Source organism: Aethalodelphis obliquidens, unplaced genomic scaffold (genome assembly GCF_003676395.1).
Source record: "Aethalodelphis obliquidens isolate GAN/ISIS:26980383/991018 unplaced genomic scaffold, ASM367639v1 scaffold49, whole genome shotgun sequence".
Taxonomy (NCBI): Eukaryota; Metazoa; Chordata; class Mammalia; order Artiodactyla; family Delphinidae; genus Aethalodelphis; species Aethalodelphis obliquidens.
In genome coordinates, this window is record NW_020837993.1 from 708,275 (window position 1) to 728,874 (window position 20,600).

At 45.9% G+C, this 20,600-nt stretch overlaps 1 protein-coding gene across 5 annotated transcripts in view; it reads left to right on the forward strand.

The window, feature by feature from the left end:
• Positions 1–20,600, forward strand: part of NTRK3 (neurotrophic receptor tyrosine kinase 3) — a 371,729-nt gene that overhangs the window by 297,459 nt on the left and 53,670 nt on the right. The window lies entirely within an intron of this gene.

A 20,600-nucleotide genomic window follows, 5' to 3' on the forward strand; every position in this document is an offset into this window, starting at 1 on the left:
TACTTCGGGTCCAACTTCCAGTATCAGGGAGAACTAGAAGGAGGCTAAAATGTTTTTGTCTTCTTTCACAGTCTCTGAGAGGCCAAGGAAGCAGTAAGATTTATTTCTCACTTATATGAAGCATGTCCCCCCCTTCTTAAAGGAGAGAGTGACTACAGTCGGATGAGACGTAAACATTGACTTCCTCTGTGTTAACCTAGTAGCAACCCAGCCATGACCATTTACCAAGAGCTCCTTTTGTTCCAGGGGTTCTGCTGGATGCTTTCTATCGGTGAGCTCATTTAATCTGACAATACCGTACTATGGGTCCTCTTATGAGCCCATTTCACAGATGAGGAAGTTGAGGCTCAAAATGACAACACAGCTAGTGGCAGTGAAGCCTGGGTTTGAGTCAAACCCAACATCTTTTTTTATTATTGAAGTATAGTTGATTTACAGTATTGTGTTAGTTTCAGGTATACAGCAAAGTGATTCAGTTATACATATACTTATATATATTCTTTTCTTAAAATTCTTTTCCATTATAGTTTATTATAAGATATTGAATATAGTTCCCTGTGCCCTGTGCTATACAGTAAATCCTTGTGTTTATCTATTTTATATATTATAGTGTGCATCTGTTAATCCCATACTCCCACTCTAGCCCCCCACACCCAACCTCTTAATGACACTACACAAGGAGGGTGCTGCCAGTGTAAATGCTTTCTCTGTGGGACTGTGCTCATCATATGATGAAGGTCTTGATGAACAGGAGGAGGACAATGGTGATAGTGAAGATAATTAACATTTAATGATGCTTGCCTAATTTAGGTACTTTTCTAAGTAGTTTGCACACACTAACACATTTATACTCAGAACAGTTCTATGAGGTGGGCACTATTATTATATCCAAATCTTGTATAGATAAAGAAACTGAAGACCAGAGAAGCTAAGTAACTTTCCCAAGATCACAGAGCAAAATGACTGGTGTAGTCTGAATTTGATCCCAGGCGGTCTGGTCTATTCGTCATGTTGACCATGGTTGGCTGGAGCCAAGTAGGTAGGATAAGGAGGCAATAGAACCCTCCTCTCTGCCCCAGTGGTGGGAGATTTTTAGGCACAGCCAGAGGATTGAGACGCGGTGATTGGAGCAAGGCTGGCTTTCCTGGGTAGCTCTCCTTTAAACGACCTCCTCTACCTCCACTAAAAAACAGAGCGGCACAGTCTGTGAGCACTTACTGGAGTAACTTGCAGCATGCTATTCAGGCATTTTTATTGCTATTCTCGGAGGATGACAGAAATGGAGCATTTTCTTGCTGATTGCTGGGGAAGGTCACTTTTACATATACTTTCCCATTTATACAGGAAGCAATGTAGGCTCAGAGGGAAGAGATAGTTTCCCTGCACAGTCTTCCCTGATCCCTCAAGACCCAGTTAGATGTACCACCCAGTTAGGTGGCGCAGGAGGCTTCTCCTTACCCCGCCCCTCTGTGGGGCTTATCACACCGTGTTGAACTTGCCCGTGACTCGTCTGTCTTGGGTCTAGACTAGTGGGCTCCTGTAGACCCAGGACAGTCTTTTGTTCTCCACTGTGTCCCCAGCACATAGGGAGACACACTGTAACTTTAAAGCACATTTGTTAACTACATCACAGATTGAATGACTGTGTGGCCCCAGGAGAGTCCAGGTGGGTAATCCAGTTTCCATCTCTGTCAAAATGACGTTTTTTTGGTTGAACTGGCTTCTTTTCTGTGCAGGACCACCACTACCATGCAGGGGGCTGGGGTGGGTCAATGGCTGTACTTGCCAGGTAGGTTTGGAGCAAGGGTTACTTACAGGCTCTGTGGCGGGTGGACATTTTCTAGCTCTTTCCATGCTCTTCTTAGCCAGGACCCAGACACAGAGTCACTCACTGGCCAGCGTCCCATTCAGCCACTCCTACAGCTCCATAAGCCGAGGTAGAGGCTACTCCAAGTAACTTCCACCTACTGTGAGTTTATCATGTGTCGCCTGCCGCCCTCCAGCTTCCCTGTGCCTTGCCGTGTCCCCAGGTCTCCTGACCCTCCTGACGGCAGATGACAAAAAGCCTCCATCAGCCAAGCAAAGTGCCCTTTTGGAAGGCATCTGGCCTGGAGCTATTGGAGTTGTCTATAGCTGAAAGTGGCAGGCAGAGGCTTCTGAGGACAAATTCCTATTTCAGGGTAGGTGGGTAGGCGGAGTAGGCATGTACTTAGAGAAGAGAGGACCTATGAATCTATCCCTCTCTCTGTGTCCACGAGTGTCAGGGTGAGTGAGCGTGTGTGAGACAGCCCAAACTGAGCAATCTGGGCTTAGAGAGTAGAAATGAATGTCTTAGCAGTCTTAGGACTCACTAGATGCCTGGTACTGTGCTAAGAGGTTTACAGACTGATATTATCTCATTTACTTATATCTAAGGTGGATCACTCTAATCAGAAGAGATATCATCTCAGAGAGGTTAAGATGCCCAGTGTCACACAGCTAGTCAGTAGCAGAGCTGGGTATGTCTACTGCCAACACTGGGGCCTTTGACCACCAAGGCATAAAAAGTGCTTCTCCACCCCCTGCCCTTTCCACTCCCACAAGACCAAAAACCTGCACCATCTCACGGTTCATTCTCCCGACCACACTCCTGGGAAATCTATGGCCCCCAAAATTGCAACATGAGCAGCGAAAAGATTTATATATATAAAAAATCAGACCCCTGTAGATCATTGTAGCTGTCAGGGAACTTATGAATGCACTTACAGTTGATTTTATTTATTAATCTGTTTATTTTGAACATCCACGAAACTAAAACGGAACAGACAGCACATCAGGTGAAGAGCATGACATAGCTTTTCACACATGTTAAATTCACTGGGCACTGTACAGCGAATTCTATTTATTAAACTCTGGTCTGCTACAAACTTTTTTGGGGGTTTCCTCATTTCAGTGAGACATTTATCAAGCGGTTTTGATCTTTTGCAGATAACATTTTTTTTTTCCATGACTGGTCTTCCATCCAAATATTTAATTCCTTCCTGATTTTATAACTTGGATTTCCTAAATCATTCTGCCTAAATCATGGCCTGGAGTAACTGGAGATTCACATATGTTTGATCCAAAATCTCACAGATATGGAAAAGTTATAGAGGATGACATCCATGTGTAATTGACAAAAGACACATTTGCAGGAGAGGGCCATAGCTGCCTGGCCTTTCAGCTTCTGTACTTTTTGTGCTGAAAATGAGAAAATGGGTAAGTTCCCAGAGAAGAGACTTACAGGGAAAGGGTAAAAGAGTTGGTGTGGGAAACATCTGATCTCAAATAATTCCTCTGCCTGCAGTCAGTGGGGCCAGGATGGGCTGTGCAAAGGGAGCCCTGCTCAAAGGCTGGCCTCTCAGAGAGCTGGCAGGAGGGAACAGCAGCCCAGGCCTGTGGACCCTGCTTGCACTTTGTGCCATGGAGGTTCAGGAGCCCTTCACTCCTGCCTGGGGAGCCTGCAGTGGGGATCTATTTCAGAGAAAAAGAAAGCACACACATGCGCGCGCGCACACACACACACACACACACACACACACACACACACACACACAAACATGCACACTGAAAAGGTCAGACAGGAGCAGAGCAGCTGCGCAGTGGAGTAAAAAGCAGGCCAGCAATGAAGGCTAATAACCCACAAGGAGAAGGGGCAGGTGGGCAAGGGGTTAAGAACAGCTTGTTCTCAGAGAACGAGAAAGCAGTGGTAAGGGTCAGGAGAGGGAGGTCGCAGTGCTCTCCGGTGGAGGCAGCCACAGTAGACAGAGGGTATATAAATGCTGCGACATTAAATGAAAATCTCCTATGAAAAATGAGAGGGGAGGGATCCCCCATCTTTTTTTTTTTTTTTTTTTTGCGGTACGCGGGCCTCTCACTGTTGTGGCCTCTCCCATTGCGGAGCACAGGCTCCGGACGCGCAGGCTCAGCGGCCATGGCGCACGGGCTTAGCTGCTCCACGGCATGTGGGATCCTCCCGGACAGGGGCACGAACCCACGCCCCTCACATCGGTAGGCAGACTCTCAACCACTGTGCCACCAGGGAAGCACCCCCCCATCTTGATGGGAAGGGAGAGTTGGGGTCCACCTGCAGGAGATGGGAACATGGCGTCTTGTGGAGCTCTTGAGTGTGTCTTATGCGGATTCCCGAGGCTGATGCTTTTGGGGGCCACCCCAGGGCGTCCAGACCTAACGATGAGAGCTGCCCACTTGTCAGCAACACCGGTCTGGGGTCTGTGATATTCAATGAGGTCTCTTCTCTCCAGATTTTCCACTGACATTAGTCCCAACAGTTACTTAGCCCCCAAATTCTGGGATCTTCCAAAGGACTGGTAAGAAAAAAATAATACTGACATCGTTCAAAGCCCAAACTTCTATCTGGCTCCATTTCCTTGGGCACTAGGAGAGCTAGAAAGAATGAGCTTCTGATCCAAGGCACCATACGAGGGTTTGCTAATGCCTTTGGCCAGTGCCCGAGAGGCAGAAATCTTGGAACTTGGTGAACTTGATTAGACCTAGTCTGAGCTGCCAAGTGTGGCACCCGGATTTCCACCAGTTCAAACTTTATCTTTTCTGTTTGTTTGTTTTTGGTTGCAGAATTATAGAGTAGGGGGAGGTTCAGGAGAGAGGCCAGGAAACCACCGGCCAGTGCTTTTAACATCTGGTGAGGGGGGAACTCTTGGAAGTCAGCTCAGAGGACGTGGTGGGAAAACACCTGGCAGAGCGAGCGGGCTTCCACAAGGGAGGCTGGGATTCGGGATCGCAGAGGCTGTGCGGAACGAATCTGCCGGCTGCACTGAGCTCAAGCTGCCCACACCCAGGGCCTGCGTGGCCGGGACCCACAGGTTCCAGCCTCTGACCTTGAACCCTATCAGATACAGGGCTGAAGAGAGTGCGGACTAGAGCGGGAGGCTTAGAGAGGGAGGGGGCCCGTGACTGGAGGACGCCTTAGCTCTGGGAGGGGGAGCTGGAAATAGGAGAATCCCCCTTAGAAGGGGCTCAATCACGAACCCCTTAGGCCCCCCGACGGCTTCCGCAGTCTGTGGAGGTGGGCTTCAGGGGCCTCCAACAGAGTCTGGAAGAACGGGGTGCAAACCCTGAGGCCAGGTGAAGGGAGGCCTGACTGGGTATAATGGTGTGGGCAGCGATGAGCCTGCAGCAAAGAGCACTTTGTGCAGATGGGGCTGAAAAGGAAGCATGTCTGAGCCCAGCTGAGTTGGGCCATGTTATCACAGTTCTCAACTATCAGAACTAAGATTAAAGATTACCCTGAGGGCACTGACACTATAGGCTAATGTGTATTGAGCACCGACTCTGTGCCCCTGCCCTGTTCTAAGCATTTAACACTTCTTATCTCATTTAAAGATACCACACCTCCATGCAATAGGCACTTTTTTCTTTTTTACTCTCCATTTTACAGGTGAGGCAATCGAGGCTCAGAGAGATTAAGTCATCAGGGAGGATCATTGGAGGGTTGAGGAAGGGGTGGGTGAAAGGAAGGAACGGGTCTGTTCCTTTATGAACTGTTACAGCCATGAGTTCATTCAACGTACTGCAAACACATCACTGTACACGCACATAATTTCATTGACTCCTCATGACAATTCAATGAGATGGACACTTTTTTTTTGAAAAGAAGAAATAAAACTTTATTTGAAAATAACGTTAGCATGTTTGTAGAATGTTCTAAGGAATTTCCAAAAAAAAAAAAGGAACTAGAACTAAGTGAATTTAGTAAGATTGCATGATACAAGATCAGAAAACCAAAGCTAGCTGTATTTCTGTATACTAGCAAATAACAAGCCAGAAATAAAATTTTAGAAATTTCGTACACAATAGCACAAAATACTCAGAAATAAATTTAACACAAGCTTTGTAAGACTTCTACACTGAAAAAGATACAACATTGTGAGATGGACACTTTATTAATTTCACTCAGGAAAACATCGAGGCTTGAGACTGGTTTAGTAAATTGTCAAATGCTCCTTCCTAAGATGTGTCATTGAATGTGAATCTGTACCCAGTCCTGTCTCACTCCAGAGCCAAGCTCTTCTTCACTCCCCTTCCTCTAATACTGGTGTCTTTTCTTCCTTTTGTATTTGTTTTGTGTATTTGGATATATTGTTGCTTCTGACTACACAGGTCTCCTAATGCCCATCTTCCAATGCCCATCCTCTTCCTGTCTGAAGGGGTTCAGTTTTCTGTTGGATCCAAGGTCACTGGTAATTGTCCAGGCCAGTGGCATGTTCCATGAATGGGTGATTGTGGTTCTGTGGTCCACCTTCCTCTGTTTCACCCTGGGGTTCTCATAGGTGTTTCTGCTTCCTGACCTCAAGACTTCCTGTGTGAAGATGCAGGGCTCCATGGTGCCCTGCAGTCTATGTCTTGGCCCAGAGCTCCAGAGCTGGAAGGAGCAACCTTGAATGTTGGGAAACCATGTCTGCTGTAGGAAACCATGACATCACCAGATGCACTTGGGGGAGAGAGTTATATGCCAGGGGGTGGGAGGCTGAGGCAGCATCCCTGCACTGATGCTGGAGGAGAAGGACCTCTGGGGAGACTGAGATGCAGAAGAACCCCTTGTATGGGGATTTCGAGTGGGAGTTTGACATTATCAAGTTGGAAAGGGAACATCCAGAAGAAAGGGGGAGGAAGTGGGAAGCTGGGCAAGTTGTTGGAGGGACAGATTCCCAGTTGGAGCCTGAGCTTCATCTTTCAGCACCTAACTTCTCAATTCCAGATGCTCTCCTTGGGGAGTTCTTTTGCTTTTTCCTCTTGGCTCGGGCCGTCCACACTTAACGAGAGCCAGAGGGGTACTCTCACCATGGGAAGAGCTGACACGGCATGGAGACGAAGGAAGTGGGTAGGAAAGGATGGGCTTGGTTAGGGAGGCTGATGTCAGGGCTCCCGCGATGTCAGTAAATGTCTGAGCTCCTGTGATTGAGCTCCGAGGGGTAGCACCTGGGGGCAGAAGCACATCTGAATTTTAGCCTCACTCACTGAACTTCTTGTGTCAGGAAACGTGAGCTGGAAATCACCCCAGAACAGAGAGTCCTCTGCTGATCCTCTCTCTTCACTGCTTCCAGAAACAGCGGGGTGTCATGTTTATTTATTCATCTTGGTGGGAACACGGTGTCTTGCAGCCCTAGACCGCTACCTCTAGCCTAAGGGTGCACATGTGCCCTGGAGCAGAGACCTGGCGTTTGCGGAACTTTGGCAGACGCAGACCTGCAGGGTCACTTTGCTCAGAAGTCTGCAGTGCCAGAGACTGAGAGGTAGGATGCGAGTCTCAGAACTGTCTTGGTTCCATGTGATCCTGGTTCCTGGGGCCAGTCTCGGAGCCAGGACATAAATAAGTTTGCTCTTTGGAACTTTCTTGTTCCTTTCCCATTCTCACTCATCTTTCTTTTCTTTTTACTACTTCCTCAGCTTCCCTTCTTCCTCTCTCTTAGTAGTGTTTTTCTTGCTAAAGTCTCTAGCAGCGCCGTGGAGGTGTTTTTTGATTCATTCATTCATTCATTCAATATTTAGTGAGTACCTACTGTGTATTGGGCCCTGTGCTGGATCCAATCTACAAAGTCAATAACACAGGGTATCGCCCTTTTGATTTTAATATCTGCTAGCACCCTCCAGAGCCCCTTTGCAAAGCCATCAAACTGAAAATAACGTGGGGTGTGGAATTCAGTGAGAAGAACCTCGGGATGGGATATGGGCTGGACTGCAGAAACATCAGGGTCTTAGACAAACAATCCACCGTGGGGCAGCGACAGCAACAGACAACGCTGGTGTTCCTTCAACCTGGAATCCTTTTCCATTGTCCTTGTTACCTCCATTTGGTTAGTAACTGGGGACTAATTTAAAAATCTATACCTCCAAGAGAAATCCTGCAGAGTTCTTCTGTTGGCTCTCTAGCCTTGGAAATGTCTTCTCTTGGAAAATCCTTGACATGGACCCAGGAGGTCCTCTTGTTTTCCTAGTCCATAAATCAACCAGGGATTGCTTTGCAAGAGCAGTTATTGGGACAGTACAGCCATGCTCTGTTCTGTCCAGGTGGAGAACTGGCTGGGTTGACTGCAGACCACAACAAAGGGTCGGTAGCTGGCTGGGAGGGCACACTTACCTGTCATGCTCTTATATGGTACAAAAGGGGAAGTTAGTTACACTTGTCCTGCCACGCATAAGCATGATGCAAGACGCAGCCAGTTGGGCCAGGAGGAGGGGCTAGGGTAGGTCTGTGATGGCAGGCGGATATTCCCACCACTAGCAAAGGCAGGGGTCCTGCCCTCTCGGCAGTCACTTTCCCCCTCCAAGATTCAGAGCTGGCCTTCTATCTGCCTCCTGCCGCTTCAAAAACCCACAGTTGGAGCTCCGGGAATGTTATTCTTTTTCATTTAAAGACATTCCATTTCATGTGTAATTAAATGTGTGGTATTGCATTAATGTTTTCTTCTGAGCATTTTTGGCAGCCTGAGACCCTGGGTCTGGCTGGTGCAAGGAAAACACACACTTCTCAGAGATCGTTCCTTCCTCTCCCTGTTCCCTCTTCCACCCTTTCCTGCCAAGAATCTGCCTCCTCCTTTGCACACGGTTGCTCTCAGGACTCACCTTGTAATGCGCGAGCCTCCAAGGCTGTGGAGACCCTCTGTTCTTCTATGGGGCATTGGAGTCTCGGATTTCTGCCTCTGACACCACCCTCATCTCCAGAAGGCATCCTCACTGCTCACCTGGACCTCAGGTGGTGACGACCAAGGGTGGCAGAAGTGGGTTCCATTGGAAGAAAATCTCTGTTCTTTTTTTTTCTGTTCATCTTTATTGGAGTATAATTGCTTTACAATGGTGTGTTAGTTTCTGCTGTACAACAAAGTGAATCAGCTCTATGTATGCATATATCTCCATATCCCCTCCTTCTTGAGCCTCCCTCCCACCCTCCCTACCCCACCCCTCTAGGTCGTCACAAAGCACCGAGATGATCTCCCTGTGCTATGCGGCTGCTTCCCACTAGCTATCCATTTTACACTTGGTAGTGTATATATGTCAGTGCTACTCTTTCACTCCATCCCAACTTCCCCTCCCCTCCCCCCTCCCCTGCGTCCTCAAGTCCATTCTCTACGTCTGCATCTTTATTCCTGCCCTGCCACTAGGCTTGTCAGTACCGTTTTTTTTTTAGATTCCGTATATGTGCGTTAGCATATGGTATTTATTTTTCTCTTTCCGACTTACTTCACTCTGTATGACAGACTCTAGGTCCATCCACCTCATTACAAATAACTCAATTTTGTTCCTTTTTATGGCTGAGTATATAGATGTGAAATCAGTGCCTCTGTCTGGGGTACGAGTTACAGAGGTGAGGGGGCTGTGACAGAAGGATGGGCTCGGTGGCAGCCATCTGCTTATCCCAGAGTTTAGAGTCTGGTGGGCCACTTCTAACAGCTGGGTGATCTTGGGCAATTGCTTCATCACCCTGAACTTCAACTTCCTCATCTGTGGCACTTGGGTAGCAATGTGCTGCGTTTAAGAGAGTTGTGAAGAGGAGGTGTTACTTAGCGCGGTGCCGGGCACAGGGTAAGTGCTCAGGCAATGACAGTTATTTTTATTATTAATAAGGGCACAAAGGGATAACAATGAGCTAAAAGAGACAAGTGCAGGGTGAGATAGAGTTGATGGGGGAAAGATCTGAGGGGTCTTAGCAAGGAGCCTAGGAACCAGTTAGGAGCTGGGTATTACAATGGGCCAGGGAAGAAGGTAAGCCAGGGTGGTTAGGAAAACCCATCAAGGCTCAGCTAAGAGAACTCATGGCCAGCCCTTGGGAGTGCTGGGAAGCCTGCTTCTGCAACCCCTAGGCGACAGCCTTCAGGGAAGGACAATCTCAGTGCTGCATGAATACTTGGCCTCCTAGGACAATAACTAGCCAAAGCACCAAGGTGGCCAATGAATTTCTCTTAAGGAATGTTGAGTGTGACTGAGGGAGCATGCTGGCTTTGGGGGACTGACTTTACTGTTGACATACAGCAGAGTCAGGATCACCATTATTTATAACTGCCAAGCCTGGGAAATCTGTTTTTTCTCTGTTGATCAATAGCAATCTTTAGTAGGTGGCTGTCTCTGCCTTTGATGTCTTTATTCCATTGTCTGACAAACCTCCTCCCGCAAACTATTTTGGACCTGAAGGAGGAGGAGGTTGGACATCGCGGTGGCAGGCTCAGATAGGCTGCCAGTGACCTCCTGAGTCACTGCTGGCCCCCCACCCCCACCATGCAACCTCATGTCATTTTATTTCAGGAGAATATCACCACCCTTCTCCAAGTTTCTTTCCAGGCCACTATTTTGTTCACAGGTAGATTGAGCTTTTAGTTAAAAGCAAAATCTTGCAGAAAGGACGGAGACATACTGTTGTTAAATGTCCATTATGTTTCAGATATTTTCTATTGTCTTTTACCTAAAATTTTTATATCAGTCCCCTTAACAACTCTGCCAAGTAGATATTGAAGGTTTCCATTCTATACATAAGGAACCAGAGCCTGAGGGAGGGTAAGGCACAGTTAGTGGCAGAGTCAGGATGAAAATACCTGTCTCTTTTCCCAAGGTCTCACTCTTTCAGCAACATAATGTTTTTCCCTGGGTTTTATGCTTCTTCTTCATCCCTGGTCTGCAGGGATGAATAAGTAGTATATGGCTGCCATACCCCCATTTTCCTAGAACACAGAGGTGAAGCTGACAGTGGTCACCCGTGTCTTGGGCCACATCTATGACCAGTGGGTCTCTGCAGGTCACACTAAGTATTGCAGAAAACCTCTACCTGCCAGGATGAGGCAGCCCAGGTGAGCAGATTAAGGACAAGGGTGTAAACACAGCCTGCGTGCCGACTTCTCAGGGCCCCAAGGTCTTTTGAACAGAGGTAGCTTGTGACCTCCTTGGATTAGTGATTCTGCCCTAAGTCAAGCTTGCTCCGGGCCTAGAAGACCTCCCCAAAGTGAATCCCACACAGATGGAATGAGTATCTTGGCCCTCAATATAGAGAAAAATTTGTGTTGCAGTAACCATTTCATAGAAATCCTCAGTCTGTGCTTGTCTGATGAATCGATTAGCTGTCCTATGGGAACAGGAGGCTGTACAGGTGGCTTCCTCTGGGGGAATCCAGTGGTGGCTGTCCCGAAAAAAGGAGTTAGGGAAGAGCCAGGCCAGAAGAGGTCAGGAACCCTTTCCATTCCCCAAGAACACTCCTTACTGTATACCAGCCCCTTGCTCTCTCCAGCAGCCCCCTCAGTGCAGGAGGCTGGGAGGTCTTCCCACGGCCTGTGCTGTGTATCCACCTCTCTCCTCCTCCCCTGCCCATGTCCCGACGTCTGAGCCTTGTGACCCAGACTCTGCTGAGCTGGCCAGCCAGGCAGGAAAAGGAGATTGATGCCCCTGCCTCCTAGGAAAATCCATCAATTTGTGGCCTGTGGGTCAGATGGCTTCACCAGAGGCAGCTCTGAGCAGTACTGTGTGAGCTAAAAATCAACACACAAAAAAGGCCCCAATAGACATATGGACGTCAGAAATGAAAATGGCTCATTCCTGCCACTCCCCAGGGGCCTGAACAGTCTGTGCCCTTTCCTCCCACACTCTTTCCCCACCCACACCCTCCTCCCCAGGGCCTCCTGGGTGGGTGGGTGGGGGCTCTTACCCTTTCCCTTGGGAAGATGTTGCATCACGGTCCAGGGATGGACAGGGTTAGAGAAGTCAGGCAGGAGTAGGGGAAGGGGGAAGACAGAGGGTTGAGCTTCTGTGGACCAATGGTCTTGGCGGCCACAAAGTAGGGGAGGACAGAGGAAAGGCAGCCCCGGGTAACAGAAAGCACACAGGCTCAGGAGTCAGAAAAAAAAGAGAGAGTCCTTTGGCCACATTTTAGTTCCGCAAACTTTGGAAAGTTACCAGCGCCCCCCTCCCGCCTCCATTTTCTCATCTGCGAAAGGGGTACAATCACACATACCTCCCAGGGTTATCGTGAGAATGGAATGTTGAACAAATAGTAGGATTGGGCACAAATTAATGCCCTTTACCTGTGTCTTCCTATTTAGGTTCAGGGAAAGAAGCTGCTCGAATGGTATTTTGGAGTCTAGAGTCTTGTTGGTACACGGGGTTCTCCACATGGAAGTGATTTGCTTTATGCATTTAGCCCTAATCCAGCCTCTCTGTGCCGAAGCCGAAGCTCCCAGGTTACCTTGTGGAGTTCTTATCCCTATGGCTGGGAGGAAGTTCTCTCCTGGGGGAGGATTTATGGTGGGATGGAGTCTGTTTTTATTGTCCCTTCCTTCTGCTGCCCCTTCTCAGATCTCACCACCCCATCCATGGGCTTAGCTCAGGTATTGGTCTCAAAATACTTCTCCCTGCAGACAAATTGAGTGAGCCCCAGCGATTTCATTCTGAGCTACTGGGCATTTCCATGTCTCTGAAAGAGATCCATTTTCAGATTGAGGGCAGACACTGGTCCGTGGCTGGCTCTGCTTCGTGCTTTCAGAGAGCAGACAAGTTTCCAGCATCATGGTCACCTGCCCCCTGCCACATTCAAGACCCACAGCTGTCAAAGCTCTGACCTCCTGAAGCTGGGGTTTGGCAGCTGCCCCCAGGCTCTTAACTCCTGGCATGTGGAGGGAGGGTCAAGAAAAGGCCCCCTCTATGCGGCTGCCACGTGACTTTTCTGAACTTTTTTTTTATATATCATTCTTGGAGTATAATTGCTTTACAATATGTGTGTTAGTTTCTGCTTTATAACAAACTGAATCAGTTGTACATATACATATGTTCCCATATCTCTTCCCTCTTGCGTCTCCTTCCCTCCCACCCTCCCTATCCCACCCCTCCAGGCGGTCACAAAGCACAGAGCTGATCTCCCTGTGCTATGCGGCTGCTTCCCACTAGCTATCTACCTTAAGTTCGGTAGTGTATATATGTCCATGCCTCTCTCTCGCTTTGTCACAGCTTACCCTTCCCCCTCCCCATATTCTCAAGTCCATTCTCTAGTAGGTCTGTGTCTTTATTCCTGTCTTACCCCTAGGTTCTTCATGACATGTTTTTTTCTTAAATTCCATATATATGTGTTAGCATACGGTATTTGTCTTTCTCTTTCTGACTTACTTCACTCTGTATGACAGACTCTAGGTCTATCCACCTCATTACAAATAGCTCAATTTCGTTTCTTTTTATGGCTGAGTAATATTGCATTGTATATATGTGCCACATCTTCTTTATCCATTCATCTGATGATGGACACTTAGGTTGTTTCCATCTCCGGGCTATTGTAAATAGAGCTGCAAAGAACATTTTGGTACATGACTCTTTTTGAATTATGGTTTTCTCAGGGTATATGCCCAGTAGTGGGATTGCTGGGTCATATGGTAGTTCTATTTGTAGTTTTTTAAGGAACCTCCATACTGTTCTCCATAGTGGCTGAACCAATTCACATTCCCACCAGCAGTGCAAGGGTGTTCCCTTTTCTCCACACCCTCTCCAGCATTTATTCTTTCTAGATTTTTTGATGATGGCCATTCTGACTGGTGTGAGATGATATCTCATTGTAGTTTTGATTTGCATTTCTCTAATGATTAATGATGTTGAGCATTCTTTCATGTGTTTGTTGGCAGTCTGTATATCTTCTCTGGAGAAATGTCTATTTAGGTCTTCTGCCCATTTTTGGATTGGGTTGTTTGTTTTTTTGTTATTGAGCTGCATGAGCTGCTTATAAATTTTGGAGATTAATCCTTTGTCAGTTGCTTCATTTGCAAATATTTTTTCCCATTCTGAGGGTTGTCTTTTGGTCTTGTTTATGGTTTCCTTTGCTGTGCAAAAGCTTTGAAGTTTCATTAGGTCCCATTTGTTTTTATTTCCATTTCTCTAGGAGGTGGGTCAAAAAGGATCTTGCTATGATTTATGTCATAGAGTGTTCTGCCTATGTTTTCCTCTAAGAGTTTGATAGTTTCTGGCCTTACATTTAGGTCTTTAATCCATTTTGAGCTTATTTTTGTGTATGGTGTTAGGGAGTGATCTAATCTCATACTTTTACATGTACCTGTCCAGTTTTCCCAGCACCACTTATTGAAGAGGCTGTCCTTTCTCCACTGTACATTCCTGCCTCCTTTATCAAAGATAGGGTGACCATATGTGCGTGGGTTTATCTCTGGGCTTTCTATCCTGTTCCATTGGTCTATCTTTCTGTTTTTGTGCCAGTACCATACTGTCTTGATTACTGTAGTTTTGTAGTATAGTCTGAAGTCAGGGAGCCTAATTCCTCCAGCTCCGTTTTTTGTTCTCAACATTGCTTTGGCTATTCGGGGTCTTTTGTGTTTCCATACAAATTGTGAAATTTTTTGTTCTAGTTCTGTGAAAAATGCCAGTGTAGTTTGAAAGGGATTGCATTGAATCTGTAGATTGCTTTGGGTAGTAGAGTCATTTTCACAGTGTTGACTCTTCCAATCCAAGAACATGGTATATCTCTCCATCTATTTTGTATCATCTTTAATTCCTTTCATCCATGTCTTATACTTTTCTGCATACAGGTCTTTTGTCTCCTTAGGTAGGTTTATTCCTAGATATTTTATTCTTTTTGTTGCAATGGTAAATGGGAGTGTTTTCTTGATTTCACTTTCAGATTTTTCATCATTAGTGTATAGGAATGCCAGAGATTTCTGTGCATTAATTTTGTATTCTGCAACTTTACCAAATTCATTGTTTAGCTCTAGTAGTTTTCTGGTAGCATCTTTAGGAGTCTCTATGTATAGTATCATATCACCTGCAAACAGTGACAGCTTTACTTCTTCTTTTCCAATTTGGATTCCTTTTATTTCCTTTTCTTCTCTGATTGCTGTGGCTAAAACTTCCAAAACTATGTTGAATAAGAGTGGTGAGAGTGGGCAACCTTGTCTTGTTCCTGATCTTAGTGGAAATGCTTTCAGTTTTTCACCATTGAGGACAATGTTGGCTGTGAGTTTGTCATATATGGCCTTTATTATGTTGAGGAAAGTTCCCTCTATGCCTACTTTCTGCAGGGTTTTTATCATAAATGGGTGTTGAATTTTGTTGAAAGCTTTCTCTGCATCTATTGAGATGATCATATGGTTTTTCTCCTTCAATTTGTTAATATGGTTTATCACGTTGATTGATTTGCATATATTAAAGAATCCTTGCATTCCGGGAATAAACCCCACTTGATCATGGTGTATGATCCTTTTAATGTGCTGTTGGATTCTGTTTGCTAGTATTTTGTTGAGGATTTTTGCATCTATGTTCATCAGTGATATTGGCCTGTAGTTTTCTTTCTTTGTGACATCCTTATCTGGTTTTGGTATCAAGGTGATGGTGGCCTTGTAGAATGAGTTTGGGAGTGTTCCTCCCTCTGCTATATTTTGGAAGAGTTTGAGAAGGATAGGTGTTAGCTCTTCTCTAAATGTTTGATAGAATTCGCCTGTGAAGCCATCTGGTCCTGGGCTTTTGTTTGTTGGAAGATTTTTAATCACAGTTTCAATTTCAGTGCTTATGATTGGTCTGTTTATATTTTCTATTTCTTCCTGATTCAGTCTTGGCAGGTTGTGCATTTCTAAGAATTTGTCCGTTTCTTCCAGATTGTCCATTTGATTGGCATAGAGTTGCTTGTAGTAATCTCTCATGATCTTTTGTATTTCTGCAGTGTCAGTTGTTACTTCTCCTTTTTCATTTCTAATTCTATTGATTTGAGTCTTCTCCCTTTTTTTCTTGATGAGTCTGGCTAGTGGTTTATCTATTTTGTTTATCTTCTCAAAGAACCAGCTTTTAGTTTTATTGATCTTTGCTATCATTTCCTTCATTTCTTTTTCATTTATTTCTGATCTGATTTTTATGACTTCTTTCCTTCTGCTAACTTTGGGGTTTTTTTGTTCTTCTTTCTCTAATTGCTTTAAGTGCAAGGTTAGGTTGTTTATTCGAGATGTTTCCTGTTTCTTAAGGTAGGATTGTATTGCTATAAACTTCCCTCTTAGAACTGCTTTTGCTGCATCCCATAGATTTTGTGTCATCATGTCTCCATTGTCATTTGTTTCTAGGTATTTTTTTATTTCCTCTTTGATTTCTTCAGTGATCACTTCATTATTAAGTAGTGTATTGTTTAGCCTCCATGTGTTTGTATTTTTTACAGATCTTTTCCTGTAATTGATATCTAGTCTCATAGCATTGTGGTTGGAAAAGATACTTGATACAATTTCAATTTTCTTAAATTTACCAAGGCTTGATTTGTGACCCAAGATATGATCTATCCTGGAGAATGTTCCATGAGCACTTGAGAAAAATGTGTATTCTGTTGTTTTTGGATGGAATGTCCTATAAATATCAATTAAGTCCATCTTCTTTAATGTATCATTTAAAGCTTGTGTTTCCTTATTTATTTTCATTTTGGATGATCTGTCCATTGGTGAAAGTGGGGTGTTAAAGTCCCCTACTATGAATGTGTTACTGTTGATTTCCCGTTTTATGGCTGTTAGTATTTGCCTTATGTATTGAGGTGCTCCTATGTTGGGTGTATAAATATTTACAATTGTTATATCTTCTTCTTGGATCAATCGCTTGATCATTATGTAGTATCCTTCTTTGTCTCTTCTAATATTCTTTATTTTAAAGTCTATTTTGTCTGATATGAGAATTGCTACTCCAGCTTTATTTTGATTTCCATTTGCATGAAATATCTTTTCCCATCTCCTTACTTTCATTCTGTATGTGTCTCTAGGTCTGAAGTGGGTCTCTTGTAGATCGCAAAAATATGGGTCTTGTTTTTGTATCCATTCAGCTAATCTGTGTCTTTTGGTGGGAGCATTTAGTCTATTTACATTTAAGGTAATTATCAATATCTATGTTCCTATTCCCATTTTCTTAATTGTTTTGGGTTCGTTATTGTAAGTCTTTTCCTTCTCTTGTGTTTCTTACCTAGAGAAGTTCCTTTAGCAGTTGTTGTAGAGCTGGTTTGGTGGTGCTGAACTCTCTCAGCTTTTGCTTGTCTGTAAAGGTTTTAATTTCTCCATCAAATCTGAATGAGATCCTTGCTGGGTAGAGTAATCTTGGTTGCAGGTTTTTCTCCTTCAACACTTTCAATATGTCCTGCCACTCCCTTCTGGCTTGCAGAGTTTCTGCTGAAAGATCAGCTGTTAACCTTATGGGGATTCCCTTGTGTGTTATTTGTTGTTTTTCCCTTGCTGCTTTTAATATGTTTTCTTTGTATTTAATTTTTGACAGTTTGATTAATATGTGTCTTGGCGTATTTCTCCTTGGATTTATCCTGTATGGGACTCTCTGTGCTTCCTGGACTTGATTAACTATTTCCTTTCCCATATGAGGGAAGTTTTCAACTATAATCTCTTCAAATATTTTCTCAGTCCCTTTCTTTTTCTTTTCTTCTTCTGGGACCCCTATAATTCGAATGTTGGTGCGTTTAATGTTGTCCCAGAAGTCTCTGAGAGTGTCCTCAGTTCTTTTCATTCTTTTTTCTTTATCCTGCTGTGCAGTAGTTATTTCCACTATTTTATCTTCCAGGTCACTTATCCGTTCTTCTGCCTCAGTTATTCTGCTATTGATCCCATCTAGAGTATTTTTAATTTCATTTATTGTGTTGTTCATCACTGTTTGTTTCATCTTTAGTTCTTCTAGGTCCTTGTTAAATGTTTCTTGCATTTTATCTATTCTATTTCCAAGATTTTGGATCATCTTTACTATCATTATTCTGAATTCTTTTCCAGGTAGACTGCCTATTTCCTCTTCATTTGTTAGGTCTGGTGGGTTTTTATCTTGCTCCTTCATCTGCTGTGTGCTTTTCTGTCTTCTCATTTTGCTTATCTTACTGTGTTTGGGGTCTCCTTTTTGCAGGCTGCAGGTTCGTAGTTCCCGTTGTTTTTGGTGTCTGTCCCCAGTGGCTAAGGTTGGTTCAGTGGGTTGTGTAGGCTTCCTGGTGGAGGGGGCTAGTGCCTGTGTTCTGGTGGATGAGGCTGGATCTTGTCTTTCTGGTGGGCATGTCCACATCTGGTGGTGTGTTTTGGGGTGTCTGTGGACTTATTATGATTTTAGGCAGCCTCTCTGCTAATGGGTGGGGTTGTGTTCCTGTCTTGCTAGTTGTTTGGCATAGGATGTCCAGCACTGTAGCTTGCTGGTCGTTGAGTGAAGCTGGGTGCTGGTGTTGAGACGGAGATCTCTGGGAGATTTTCGCTGCTTGATATGTGGAGCTGGGAGGTCTCTTGTGGACCAGTGTCCTGAAGTTGGCTCTCCCACCTCAGAGGCACAGCACTGACTCCTGGCTGCAGCACCAAGAGCCTTTCATCCACACGGCTCAGAATAAAAGGGAGAAAAAGTAGAAAGAAAGAATTAGTAGAAGTAGAAAGAAAGAATTAGTAGAAGAAGAAAGAAAGGAGGGAGGGAGGAAGGAAGGAAGGAGGGAAGGAAGGAAAAAAGAAAGAAAGAAGGTAAAGTAAAATAAAATAAGATAAAATATAATAAAGTTATTAAAATAAAAAAATAATTATTAAGAAAAAAATTAAAAACAACAACAACAACAAGGACAGATAGAACCCTAGGACAAATGGTGGAAGCAAAGATATACAGACAAAATCTCACACAGAAGCATACACATACACACTCATAAAAAGAGGAAAAGGGGAAAAAATCATAAATCTTGCTCTCAAAGTCCACCTCCTCAATTTGGGATGATTCGTTGTCTATTCATGTATTCCACAGATGCAGGGTACATCAAGTTGACTGTGGAGCTTTAATCCGCTGCTTCTGAGGCTGCTAGGAGAGATTTCCCTTTCTCTTCTTTGTTCTCACAGCTCCCGGGGCTCAGCTTTGGATTTGGCCCCGCCTCTGCGTGTAGGTCGCCGGAGGGCGTCTGTTCTTCTCTCAGACAGGACGGGGTTAAAGGAGCAGCTGCTTCAGGGGCTCTGGCTCACTCAGGCCGGTGGAGGGGGGGGGAGGGAGGGAGGGGCACGGAGTGCGGGGCGGGCCTGCGGCGGCAGAGACCGGCGTGACGGCGTGACGTTGCAGCAGACTGAGGTGCGCCGTGCGTTCTCCTGGGGGAGTTGTCCCTGGATCCCGGGATCCTGGCAGTGGCGGGCTGCACAAGCTCCCCGGAAGCGGGGTGTGGATAGTGACGTGTGTTCGCACACAGGCTTCTTGGTGGCGGCAGCAGCAGCCTTAGCGTCTCATGCCCGTCTCTGGGGTCCGTGCTTTTAGCCGCGGCTCGCGCCCGTCTCTGGAGCTCCTTTAAGCAGCGCTCTTAATCCCCTCTCCTCGCGCACCAGGAAACAAAGAGGGAAGAAAAAGTCTCTTGCCTCTTCGGCAGCTCCAGACCTTTTCCCGGACTCCCTCCAGGCTAGCCGTGGCGCACTAACCCCTTCAGGCTGTGTTCACGCCGCCAGTCCTCTCCCTGCGCTCCGACGGAAGTCCGAGCCTCAACTCCCAGTCCCGCCCGCCCCGGCGGGTGAGCAGACAAGCCTCTCGGGCTGGTGAGTGCTGGTTGGCCCTGATCGTCTGTGCAGGAATCTCCCCGCTTTGCCCTCCGCATCCCTGTTGCTGGGCTCTCCTCCGTGGCTCCGAAGCTTTCCCCCTCTGCCACCCGCAGTCTCTGCCCGCGAAGGGGCTTCTAGTGTGTGGAAAGCTTTCCTCCTTCACAGCTCCCTCCCACTGGTGCAGGTCCCGTCCCTATTCTTTTGTCTCTGTTTATTCTTTTTTCTTTTGCCCTACCCAGGTACGTGGGGACTTCCTTGCCGTTTGGGAGGTCTGAGGTCTTCTGCCAGCGTTTAGTAGGTGTTCTGTAGGAGTTGTTCCACATGTAAATGTATTTCTGGTGTATCTGTGGGGAGGAAAGTGATCTCCGCGTCTTACTCTTCCGCCATCTTCCCGGAAGCTCTACTTTTCTGAACTTTTCAAGGCTTGTGATTCTTGCTGCCGAGGGAGGGAGAGGAGATGGAGGGTTCTGAGACGTGACCCAGGCACAGCAGCTGGAAAATGGAGCCCCACTCTCCTGAGAGGTCCTCCCTGCTCATTCTGGACTCACGGTGGCTGAGAGTCAGAAGCTCTGGCGGGGGAGCTGGTGATGTCACCCAGTCCGGAGTTGGATTTAGGGACCCAGGAACATATATAGCTCTGTAGCTCTGCCTTTGTAGAGGTGCGTCCAGAATGTAAGAAATCAAGAGAGGTGTGATCTCCATCGTGAGGATGAGGGGTTGAGGCTCTGAGAGGGGGCTTGACTCTGCCTAGGCCACACGGGTAAGTCTGGGATTGCAGGCCTCCTCCTGGTCTTTGAGTGGTGATGCATGTCTCACGTACCTGTGGCTGTGGTGCTTGTTGAGGCCAAGCTGTTAAAGTGAACATTAAAGCAGAAACTAACACACCCTTGTAAAGCAATTATACTCCAATAAAGATGTAAAAAAAAAAAAGGGGGGGCAGGAAGAGGAGAGGATCTTCAAGATGGCGGAGGAGTAAGACGGAAAAAAAAAAAAAGTGAACTTTGGTCATTGGCTGACTAATTCCTCACCCCACTCATGTCAACCTGTTCCAGTGGTTCTTAAAGAGGGGTGCCGGACCAGCAGTATCAACAT